General features: G+C 41.1%; 1 protein-coding gene across 2 annotated transcripts in view; it reads left to right on the top strand.

The window, feature by feature from the left end:
• The window catches only part of CBS (cystathionine beta-synthase), a 656,282-nt gene that overhangs the window by 341,260 nt on the left and 302,213 nt on the right, over positions 1–12,809 (top strand). The window lies entirely within an intron of this gene.

Raw genomic sequence — 12,809 nt, 5'->3', positions numbered from 1 at the left:
TCCATTCTAATCAGAAACCTTTTAGTAGTAGGTTATTTCTTGGATAATGAATTTCCTAAGCTGTAAATGTGGGATACTGGCACTAACTAGTTCTGATCACCACCCCATTGTATTGTTAGTGATTTTATGCCTGTAGGTCAAGGATATGCTACAGGTGTGAAATGGGACACTGAATCACCTGTCTGACTGGAAACTGTAGCCTTTGATACTGCAGGAGTAATGGAGGAGTTAATTACAGGTATTAGAAGCGTGCCTCACAATAAAATACCAACATTGTTGTTGTGAAATCAGCCAGGAATGTAGAATGCAGAGATCATAGGAGATAATGATGTGGGACTTTCAGTAGTGGGTGAGATTGGACTGGAGACACACGGCTATGCTGATAAAAGCAGCTACAACTTAATACTGCCAAGTAAACAAGTCAGTGCATTAAACTAATGAACTTATTTCTGACTAAATAAATGTCTGAAAACTCCCAGAAAAAGAATTGTCAAAGAAAAAAAAAACAGACCTTAGTGCTGCTGGCAACTTCCAAGCAAGCACTGCTAAAACATGTATAAGGTATGGAAAATTGACATCATTCCAGAAGTCTGTTCGAAGAACAAGTAATCTGTCATCAACTGTAGCATGTTTATTTGATGCCTAAATGTTTCAGTTTAGCAGCAGGGCTGTACACACATACACACACGCGCATGCACACACACGCACGCACACACGTGCGCACACACACACACACACACACACACACACACACACACACACACACACACACACACACACACACACACACACACACACACAGAGCACACCTCAGGCAATGATGTAACATATTGAGAACAAAGTCTTCCCTCTTGCTTGGATCTGACTTTGTTGTAAGGTTTGTCACAGCCTGTGAGCCCTGCATGTTTTTTGTACTGCTGGCACCACGGTTGATCTGTGGATCTGCACTGAGAAGATATTGAGAAGATACCTGTCAGTCCTTTTTTCTGCCATCCTTCCAAGGAATGCAGTGATATTTTTTACACATGAGTTCCCACTTACTGTAATGTTGGTATGGCAGATATGCAGTGAGCTACCCCCCCCCCCCATTCATTGTAATGGAAACCTTGTTAAGTGACTCACCCATTTATTCCTATTCCAGTCAATCCTTTGTCACTCCAAGTCCCTTCTTAAGCATCCCCAATGGAAATTTAATTTCTGTACAGAAGATAACACAAAACATGCCTTCTAAGGCTCACCTAATTTATGTAAGCAATTTCAGAAAATTGGGAGATAGGAGATGAATATGAACACTGTACAGAGCTAGAAGCTGGCAGGGCACAGGTGAAGTAGGGCTAGTAGAGTTTTAAAATAAGAATGAAGTCACAGTACTACTGATGTTTGCTTCAAAGAAAAGAGCTAAAGAAAATATTCTGATAACTGAGCTAATCAGTACACATGTACAAGTGGTCTACTACAAATAAAGAGCCACACAAGAACTAAGGAGTATGCATAAGGGCCAGTGAGAAACAAATTAAGAATAAGGGTCAGGAAAATAACTGGAGGTTTTGAATTAGAACAAGTCCAGTAAAGGACTGTGTAGTTACCATACATTGCCACATAACACCAAGAACACTACCGAATGAACAGTGGGGAGGCTAAAGGACCCCATCAGAAACCATAAGGCATGCCATTCTTGCCGGCAGAAAAAGAGGGCACCCAACTTTTCATTTGACACACTATGAACAGTCAGTGAGGATGATGAAGAAATGAATTATAAGAAGACAAGGATGTGAGATAAATATGAGGTAATCTACAAATGACTTAAGTGATCAGATTTCAGACACATAATATTCCCTCACCTTGACATCTTACCACATAATTGGTGAAATCTAAAAACATTATTTAAACGACCTTATCCCTAAATTTAAGTACACTCATTACTGAGGAATAATCATTGAGTCCAAGGGAACAATCAGCATCGGTCTTCAGCTGCCATTTCAGTTCAAATTTTTCTAAATATAACTTCTACACCCCGACCTTGGTTTTTTTCCACCCTCTCAAGTACTTGTATGTGTCTATACAACACATTCACAATGTTCTTATTTTTACCTTCATACTCATGTTCATAAATTCTTTTCTTGAGGCGTTGATGCATTTTACCAATATAAAAAGCTGGGCATTTATTGCATGTGGCTACATAGACCATGGGTTGAGTTGTTTATTCCGATATAGAAATAACTAAGGTACATATAAATGTATTTATATATATTTTAGGTGATTACACTGTATTTTTAAAAGTTTCACTTCTGTACTGGTCATGTGATTTTAAGTAGGCCTTTAAAAATGGGCTTTGTGTAAGGTGTATTTAGATTCTGAAGAGGTCTGGTTATTATAAAGACGAAATGTAGTTGTAATTATTTTTTGTCAACCTACAGTAAGCATTATTAGCCTCAAATTACCCTTACTGAGTTTTATACAAAAATATAAGTAATTTCTAGTGCATTTTAAAAAGTCATTGTCTATCTTCATCCAAAAGTTTCCAAAATAATATAGAGAATGTTTTATACAGTTGTCTGTGACTTTTTTTTTTTTTGCCCATCCTTCTGAAGTAACAAACCTCTCTTTTGCCACTCGCTTTCCCCATTTTTTTCCTCCTGGGATGAGGACAGAGCTAGCTGGGAGTGCTTCTAATCATCTTGATAGGTGTTGAGAGTTCTTAACTCATTAATGTCTACAGCACTGATCACTATATGCCTTTAATCATACTTGAAATGCTGCCTTGGGCTATCTTGTCCCATTCAAGCTAACAGTGCCTGAAAGGCAAAGCAAGCACAGAACTTTTTTTCCAATTTAACTTAATCATGTTACTGAATGCGTGGTATTCAGTACTGTGATTAAACTACATTAAATGTGAGAAATGATTTAAACTGAACACAAAATGTAAACTACTGCTTTTCTCGTTCATTTGAAAAGATATTCTCTCATTGGGTTGGGAGGGTGGCCTAATGGTTAAGGTGTTTGCCTTACAAACACAAGGTACAGGGTTTGAATCTCACAGGGGGATAATTGGCTAGGCTTAAAATGGCTCGCAAGAGCAGTTAGCCTAGTACTAATCTATGAACCTATGAACCTATTTCATTTTTCTCTTTAGTCTCAGGTCTAGGCATTTGTTGCTCAGCATGGCAATAGTCAGAAATCTGAAACCTACCTAACCAGGTGCCAGCAGGCACTAGTAAGTTATTGCATTAATGTCTCCTGCATATGCCCAAATCATCTGTTTAAGTGTGATGGATTAAAATGGTTTATAGACAAACTTCCATGTATAAGTAATATGTGGGCTTTCCTGCCTTGAAAACAGCATCTTTGCATGATCCTGTGTCCCCACCAAGGTTTCTATCATAAGTAAGTGTGCCCAGACACTTGCCCTCTTCCCTTCCTCCCAAAGGAAGGTGACCCGATATAGCCAGATCTTTCTTCTCTTCCCCCATTTCTGCTCCAGCAGGTTCCCAAGCTGATAATCAAACTCGAGTCACCTAGCTGATTGTCAGGTTTTTTTCTCTTTATATCAAAGGAGCTGGCAGGATTGTGTTCATGTTCAAGAAGCTAAAGGTGAAACTAGACTCCAGGGTGGCAGAGCGTCATGATATGCATAATTCTGCCGATATCATCCATGTGTTGTATTAAATACTGCAATAGGCTCTGGTTTTATTAATTTTTATAAAAAAAAATATTGCACAAGATGTATCTAATGTGGTTGTAGCAGAGTATTTCAGACAGTGCATATGTCCACATTCTTTTCATTTTCTGTTCTATACTCGTGACTAACTAAACAATACGGTAAAACCTCTCTTTTGGTAAATGAAATTAGACATGTAATTACTTGCTAACATAAAAATAGCTGCCTCAGCAACATTAAATTTATAAGCAGTAAGAGACAACGAGGTGCGGTTCATACCCTGGCCTAAAAATCCTGGGTGTGTTCTATGGTATTTCTGCATTACTGTTTTCTGTACATGGGTATTTAGTGTCATATGCTGTACCGTAGAGTATCAAATTGTTCTTACAAAACAAGAATTGCAGCAAACAAAAGAACATGCGTGAGCTGTAGCATTTTTGTTGTGCAGTCTTTCAGATGAAAACTTAGTAGTTTTCTTTTTTTAATAAAATGTTCTGTCAGTGTCTGCACCTCACTGGGTAGCACACTTATCTTTGGTGCTGCAATATCAGAAAGCTCTGGGGTTTTATTCCCATTTCAGGTGCTTGAATGCATTTTCCATTACTGGCATTGCAGCCTAGCAGAAGGAGGAGACTACACCCCTGAGTGTATTGTCCACTGGATGAGACATTAAACTGAGATGAGACATTAAACTGTGGGAAGAAATAGCCAGGGAATTGTTATGGCTAGGCTTGTATAGGCCTTAGGGCTGATAGCCTAGTACCAACCTATCAACCTGTGAACATATGAGGTCTTATCTGCTTTAATTAATTTTCCAATCCTGACATTACAGTGCAGCTTAAGGTGGGTGCTTCACTCCTGATTGTGTTATCCTTTGGAGAAAACATTAAACCAAATTCCCATATCCTGAGTTGGTGGTAGCTCAGGTGGATGTAAAAGATTCCATAACACGTATCCAAAAGGGTAGGAGATGTTCCCCTTGTGCCCTGGCCAAATTCGGGGACATTCCCCTGGTGCCCTGGCCAAATTTAGGGAAATTCCCTCTGGTGCCCTGCCAATTTTCCCTTAGTCAGTATGAATTCTACCGTGACACTTCCTTGAAAGTAGGCCACATGCTTAGTGAGACTAACCCAATCAACAAACCTAAATAAAATACATTAAGCAGTGCCCACTCCCATGGACATAGAGGAATGAAGTCCTGCTGCAACTCAAATGACCCATATTAGTGACATGGACAATGGAGGAATGGGATGAGGAGGATGGGAATCTGTGGCTGCTGCAGGATTCCTCATCCTGGGTGGAAAGAGATGGCCCTATCTCCCCACTTGGGTTACACCTAAAAGGAGCATTGGGTGTCACATTTATGGAGTAAATGCCTACAGGGGGCATACAGCCCAGTGGTTCAGGATCACTATGTGGGTCCCACAGGCTCCCCATGGTCAGCAGTATTAGGGGGTGGTTCGAGTGAGAAGAGTTAGATTAGGAGCTCCAAAGTTAGTAAAAGAGAATGCTCCTAGTCATGCAGTTTGGCTTCCTTCCTTTCATCTACTGGGGCAACAACAGAATGGATGAGGACCTCCAGCTACTGAAATAATGGACTATGGTGCTTTCTCCCAGGATAAACGGTACCTGACTCCCATCCTGAAAAAAAGAACTAAGAGGCCAATTGGGTGAAGAAAGGGGGAGCAACTGGGCAAGACCCAAGAACAGTAACAAAAAAGTTCCATTTCTAGGAGTTGGTTACATTTTAAACAATATGATTTAATTTTGTTATAGATGTGACATTCTTAGTTTTGTCTGAATAATGTCCATATAAGTACTATGTATTATTTATGATAAATAACATTTCCAGACTGACAGAGTAACTTGCTCAATGTTGAAATCCTAAGCAGCTATTATCATCTATCACAAAAATGGCAGTTGCATTTATATAGCAAACAAGAAATTCCACTGTGGAACAGCTAAATAAGTATCATTTTCACAGCGAGCAAAATGTCTGTATGGCACCTAAAATAAAGCATAACAGAGAAAGTGCATAACATGCAAACAAACCAGAAATTTTAGGTAGTATTTCTCTCCACACCCCCTCCTTTTTTTTAGATGCAGCCAGTTACCAGCAATTCAAAACCTGCCTTACACACTGTCCTGTTTATGTAAACATGTTTAGTCTAGTTGACTGACCTTTGTCATCATTGCTGAACAGAGACTTGAATTTGTGTATTCACCATATTCCATGGGCAACACTCCAAACATCTTGATCTGAAGTAAACAGACAGAAAAAAAAAAACAGACGGGAAGAAGAAAAAGTAAACTAGCAGGATTTTATAGTATATGTTATCTCATAGACATAAAGTAATATTATGAAACACTTGTATAGGCAAAGGCAGACACAGAGAGCAGGATTATAATTCTGCATTTTACCGTCTGACAGCTGAATGTTTTTAAAAATGTAAAAGCATATTTATATCTGAAGCTCACGTGGACATTTCCATGTGAAACCTGCCCCCCCCCCCCACACACACACACAGATTGGGATTCAGAATGGCTTACCACAAAGTGAAAGCCTTAATGCAGCCATTTTTCCGCTTGTGGTAAGCCTTTCTGATGCATAGACCACCCTACCTCTGAGGTTTCCTACTAGTTAGAGCTTCAGCATGGAGGGCAGTTTCACTGACTGCATGTTAATGTGACAATCCAAGGGAGTATTTCATGTTAATTAAACGTGTGCTCTCCCCCAGAAATGTCAGTTTCATAGTTTCATAGTATAGTACTAGGCTATCTGCCCTGGGGCATTTGTAAGCCTAGCCATAGTGATGTGGCTTTTGCCACCCCATGAAATGGTAAAAAATGTACAGAATAAATCTGGAATACTGTGCCTCTGCCTAGTAGTGACACAATGAAGGTCCCCTTATATAATAGAATTAGTTTACTGTGCCCCTGTCTAGCAGTGGCACAGATGTGACCCCTGGGGTAAACTTTCGATCTCCCATCTACTCATCAAGATTTCTCTTGAAGAGAGTCAGTGAGGGGCTCTGCCTAATACGAACTGGGATCCTGTTCCAAAGCATGGGAAGCCTCTGGGTTATGAATCTATCCCTCCAGCATGTCCTATTCATACTTGTGCCGAGGTTTAAGTCTTTAGCTCTCGTGGTCCTGATGGATTTGGATTTTTTGAGGTGGAGCATGTCCATCAAATCCTGATTGGACATGGCCTTGTACGTCAGGCAGAGATCACCCCTGAGCAGGCGGTATGCCACTGAATAGAGCTGAAGTTTCTTTAGTCTGGCGTAATAAGACATATGTTGGAGACCCTTGATCCTTTTGGTGAGGTACTTCTGTGGTCTCTCCAGCTGTTGCAAGTGCCGGGTGAGGTACATTGGGGCATTGTACTCAATCATGGGTCTGATGAGGGAGGAATATAGGGGTACAATGACATCCTTGGATCTGGATGTGAATCCCTTCATGATGAGGTGTGCAAGGTAGAATGTTTTTCTAACCACTTTGGCAGCGTGGGTGTCAAATGAGAGGTCGCTGTCTACTTGGGTCCCTAGGTCTCTGATTACTTTTTCCATACTCAGTGGGTTGCTGTCTATGTGATAATTTGTGGGTACTTTGTTTTTTCCAAAAGGGATGACTATACATTTTTTGGTATTTAGTTTAAGGCCGTGACTACGGCACCAGTTGTCCATTTCAGTGAGGCCTTTTTGTAGGATGTGTGTGTCTGCTGGTGTATCAACTATGGCGCCTAGTTTGCAATCATCTGCGAATTTTGTCAGCCACGGCCCTCCCATGTTTGCTTTAACATCTGAGAAATAAATGCCGAACAAGAGGGGTCCCAGGACAGATCCCTGTGGGACACCACTTGTGACTGGCTTTGAGTCTGACATTGCTCCAGCGATTTTAACTTTATGGGTTCTGTCCTTTAGCCAGTTTGCAACCCATCTAGTGACATAGGGGTTTACTTTTAGGCTGTTTAGCTGATCTATGATGCCTGAGTGGGGTATTGTCGAAGGCCTTAGCCAAGTCCAGGTATGCTGTATGGACTGCTTTGCCATCATCAATGGCTCTAGTGACTGTTTCGAAAAAGTCAACCAGATTTAAAAGGCAGGATCTGCCCTTCACAAAGCCGAACTGGGTGGGGTCAAGTGTCTGTAGGTCCCCTATGTCTCTGTTTATGAGTTCCATAATGATTCTTTCTATAGCTTTGCAGACCAGGCTAGTTAAGCTTATGGGGCGGTAGTTTCCAGGGTCTGTAGAGGCACCCCCCTTGTGGAGTGGGACCACTGTTGCTGTACGCCAGTGTACAGGTACATATCTCCAAGTAAGGCTAAGGTTAAATAGCATTTTAATGTGTGGGTTTAGCTCCTCTTGGAGTTCACGTAACACACACCCCGGGATACCGTCAGGTCCCATTGATGCTGTGTTTTTTGCTTTGTTTAGGGTGGTTCTCACTTGGACATCTGAGATGACAGGGAGATTACATGCAGCTGGGATAAGTATTTCTTCTTTTGGGGGTGAAGGAGGCGAGAAATTTGCACTGAACCTGTCAGCCAGAATGTTAGCAATATCTGTGGGTTTAGTGTATTTTTTTGTTGTTGTGAACCAACTCTGAGCATATCTGAGGGATTCCGCCCAGGTTTCTAACATAGCTGAAGAAGGCTTTGTGGTTATCTTTAGTGTCCTTAGCGATTTTTCTCTCAAAGTTTGCCTTGGATGTTTTATGAGAGAACGTAGTTTTCTGCTAATGTTGATCAGAGACGCCTTCCCTTCATGGGATTTCGCTCTGACGTGCAGTAGCTTCCTTCTTTTGTTATACAATTTGTTTATGGCTGAGGTCCACCAGACAGGACGCTTACATTTGGTGGAGAGGGACTTGGATTTGTTTGGGATTGCATGATCCATGCATTCTTGGATATGTCCATAGAAAGCATTTGTGAAGGATTCAGCATTGCGGGATGTGGTATCCACTGGCACAGTGGGCTTAAAGGATACCATCTCCTTCTTAAGAAGAGTGAAGTCTGCTTTTGAGAAGTTTTTCACTGTGGTCTTTTGTGCTGGGGGTGGAGGTGGGATATGTATATCCAGGGTGATTAGTTTGTGGTCAGATCTCACTAGTGAGGGGTATACTTCTGGTGTGGAGCATTTTGTCCCCATGTTTGTGATGATCAGGTCTAGTATATTATCTCCCCTAATGGGAGAGGTGACTAGTTGTTCCAGTGCATTTGAATTTATGAATTCCAGGAACCTTTGGGATAGGGTATTAGGGCTAGAATAATGTACCCAATCTATGTTTGGGTAGTTGAAGTCTCCCAGTATGATGGTATTTTGTGATACATTCATATCCTCCAATGTCTTCAGGAAGGCTGAGTGGGGTTCTTGAGATTGGGAGGGTGGTCTGTAACATGCTACCAGTTGTATAGCAGTTTTGCCTATGGTTAGTTGCACCTGTATGGTCTCTGTTGCTTCATGTGTTGCTACTAGCCTGGAGGTGTGGGTGTCCTTTATGAATATGGACACTCCCTCCTTGTGGTTCAGCCCGGGTTTTGGGGCCGAAAAGCATGATACGAGGTATAGCCTGGTAGCGCTGGGGTGCTCTCAGGAGCCCTGAACCAGGTTTCAGTTACTGCACAGACGTCGATGTTCTCCATGCTGAGGAGTGCATCAAGTGCCTGCATCTTGAGATTTAGACTTCTGGCGTTGAGCAGCATTACCCTTAGTTTTTTTCCATTTTTGTTTTCTAAGGAGGTGGGTTTATCTTTTGAGCCTTGCCTAAAAAAGGCACTATGGGGGTGGCAAGAGCCTTAGCCAATATCCGGAAGCCCAGTGGTGATAGGTGTAAGCCATCCCTTGCGAAGCAGCGTGGCTTGTCCAACATATCATCCCAGGCAGACAGACATTGGATCCCCTTAGAATGACACCAGTACTCAAGCCAATTGTTAAAGCTGATCATTTTGTCTTTGTATTGTGGTATCATTCTTGGTGAGGGCAAGATGCTGCTCAGGGTCAGGGTCATACCAGCCTGGGCTACATAATCAGAGAGCTCCTCTACGTCTCTTTTCATGTAGTCCAGGGAGGTACATCTCAGGTCATTCACACCAGCATGGACAATGACGGAGTCATATTTGTACTTGCTTTGGAGTGACCTGAGTGCGTGTGTTATGTGGCGGATCCTAGCCCCCGATAGACAGCTCACAGTTACCTTCTCCTTGTTGATTCTTGATCTGTACTGCTGAGGAATTCAGAGAATTGCTGAACTGCATAAATGTTCACTGTTGGAAGAAAATGTGAACTTAGTCCAAAAAACAGCAGTTATCATTCACTCGTAGAGAAGGCAAGTTCAGAAAAGATGTATGGGTGGGAGGTGTTAATGTGTATGTGCATTTGTGGACATGGGTGTGTCTGTCTGTAAGTGCATAAATGAAGTTGCATGAGTGTGTGTGTGTGTGTGTGTGTGTGTGTGTGTGTGTGTGTGTGTGTGCGCGCCTGCCTGGGTGGTTACCCTAGGAAAGAATTGAGAGTCTGGATGTGTGCATTTGTATGTAAGGGATTGTGTGTGATTGAATTAGTGAGTTTCAGGTGTGTGTGTGTGTGTGTGTGTGTGTGTGTGTGTGTGTGTGTGTGTGTGTGTGTGTGTGTGTGCGTGTGTGTCTGTGTGCGTGTGTGTGCATGCTTGTGTGTGTGTGCGAGCGCGTGTTTATGGAAGTGTCTGGGAGTATGTGTGTAATTTGTCTGTGTGTGCATATGCGTCTGAATGTGTTTGGTTTGTGTAGGGAGTGCCTTTGCTAAAATGATGCATAGACTGCCAGAGAAAACACTACTACCATCAGGTCTGACACCACTAGTGTTAGATAAAGTGCAATTCAGAGATATACTAATGAGCCATCAATTCAGAGACATACTAATGAGCTGTCAATTCAGAGACATACTAATGAGCCATCAATGAAGTCTTTGTTTGTGGCCATAGCTGTCTCTGACTTTTTCTCACCATCATGAAGTTGACCTAGCTTCAGAACACAATTTCTGCAAGCAGTGATACTTATTTTCCTGAATCTTATGGACAGTCCTTACAGGTACATACTACTTTGCCTTAAATAATTGAAATTACACAAAGGCTTCAAATATCCACCACAGGGAAACTTAGTAAAATAATAATAAACCAGACAATCTTATTTTAAAAGATGAGAAAAGAAACTAGCTGTAGAAGCTTTTGACCCTAAAATCTGGCCATCTTGATTATGGTTTGATAGACCAGGCACTATTATATTAGCTAGTGATACAAAAAAGCTTGCAGGCCATTTTTTTTTTATTTTCTTGTCTTGTATCATAGAACTGATTCCTTTCTTTTGTAGTGCTTTAGCTAGTCAGAGATCAGTAAATAAAAATCCATTTTCTGATAATAATCATATGATGGTTACAAGCAGGAAACATTATGGCAATATGTTATATTAAATTATACAATGACATCCCCCCCCATTAATATTCCAAAACGTGCACGCTGATTGGTCAGCGTGCCTGTTGTAAATCAGACTTCTACTAATGGAAAAAGGCCCGGTCAGCCAGACTTTTTCTATTAGTATAAGTCTTTTTTTTTGTGTGTGTGTGTTACACAGCAACGGCGAACGGAAGAGCTCCGTTGCTGTAATCTCGCTATGTGAAATGGGTTTAACATAGCAAGATATCATAAAAAAAGCAATGGAGATCTTCCTTTCTCCGTTGCTTTTTTAAAGCTGTCTCACTATGTTAAACTCATTTAACATAGCGAAAAAACTTTAAAAAAAAGCAACAGAGAAAGGAAGATCTCCGTTACTTTTTTTAAAGCTATCTCACTATGTTAAACTCTTAACATAGTGAGACACCTTTTAAAAAGCAACGGAGATCTTCCTTTCTCCGTTGCTTCCACACACAGCTGTGATGTACTGCGTAACCATACGCATGCGCAGTACATCAGAACTGCCGCAGAATACCGGACAGCTGCGGAAGGGCAGCACAGAGGCATTATACAATGCCATTATTTAAGAAAAGTAAGTATTTATTTTCTTAAATAATGTCATTATATAATGGCAATAACCCACTTCTGGGCGTGGGTAATGCTGGATTTACCCTCGGTTGTCCTTGTTTGGCCACTCGGATTTTGCCCTCATGAACAAACCACACCATCTGTGGGTAAATCCAGCATTACCCACACCCAGGCGTGAGTTATTGCTTAATTACCTGTTATATTTATCTTTTCATACAGTAATAAAAAACTAAACAGTTGCACATCATAAAATTTTATTAAAGGTAACTGCAATAAGCATATGAAACAGTAAATGTCTTGTGGTTTGCCAGTTTAATGATGCTTTTTCTGTATGGATTATGCAAAATCTCAGTGTAATTTTATCAAACCATTTTCTAAATGAGCATTGGTTATCTACATATATTTTAATAGAGCCAGGTTTGCTGTTTGTAATATGCTAATGTAAGCAAACAACTGTCATTTTTCAACAATGTCCATCCAGTTTCTGTGAGAGTAACTTTGGAATTAGCCTGCCATATTGAGAGGGCATTTTTGTGGAAACATCAAAATAGATCGATTTCATGTTGATTACTGTGAACTAATAGTTTTAGTTTGTAGCTGCAGTCACACTTTGCTGTTCTGAGATGTTTCCATCAACAAGGAACAGTACTGCCTCAAGGTTAAACATTTTCAAGTTAAAGTAATTTTAATTTGCAGACTGTTTGTCCTTCTGTGCCCCCAGATGGGTTTGTACTGCTTGGCTTCACTTCTATTTATGTATTTATTTTTAACATGTGTTGTTCCATTTCCTCATGGTCAGAACTACCCTTCCAGACAGGACCTACTTTATGAAAGAAGGGGAGTAGAGGTGGCGTAGGTGAATAGTCAACTATCCTGTCAACATAGGCCATCACAGGTGGAGTGGAAAGAAGAAGTCAATCAGTTGTTAGAGGAGATGGAGCAGAGCACGAGTCCAGTAGCATCACATATTTTTGTATGTGCAGTAGAGCTTTTTCTGTCTAGACCCTACCTCCTTTGTCCTCATCTAGAAGGCTGGGTTCAGCCATGAGAGGTGACCAGCTTAGTTCATGCACACCCAGGTTCCCAGGGCAACCACAACTCCTAATCCCTCCTACATTTCCAGCCTGATGATAT

This window comes from Protopterus annectens, chromosome 5.part0 (assembly GCF_019279795.1).
Source record: "Protopterus annectens isolate FY-2018-M chromosome 5.part0, PAN1.0, whole genome shotgun sequence".
Lineage (NCBI taxonomy): Eukaryota > Metazoa > Chordata > Ceratodontiformes > Protopteridae > Protopterus > Protopterus annectens.
Note: the sequence above shows the minus strand (reverse complement) of the source record. Positions and strands in the feature narration are given on the sequence as shown.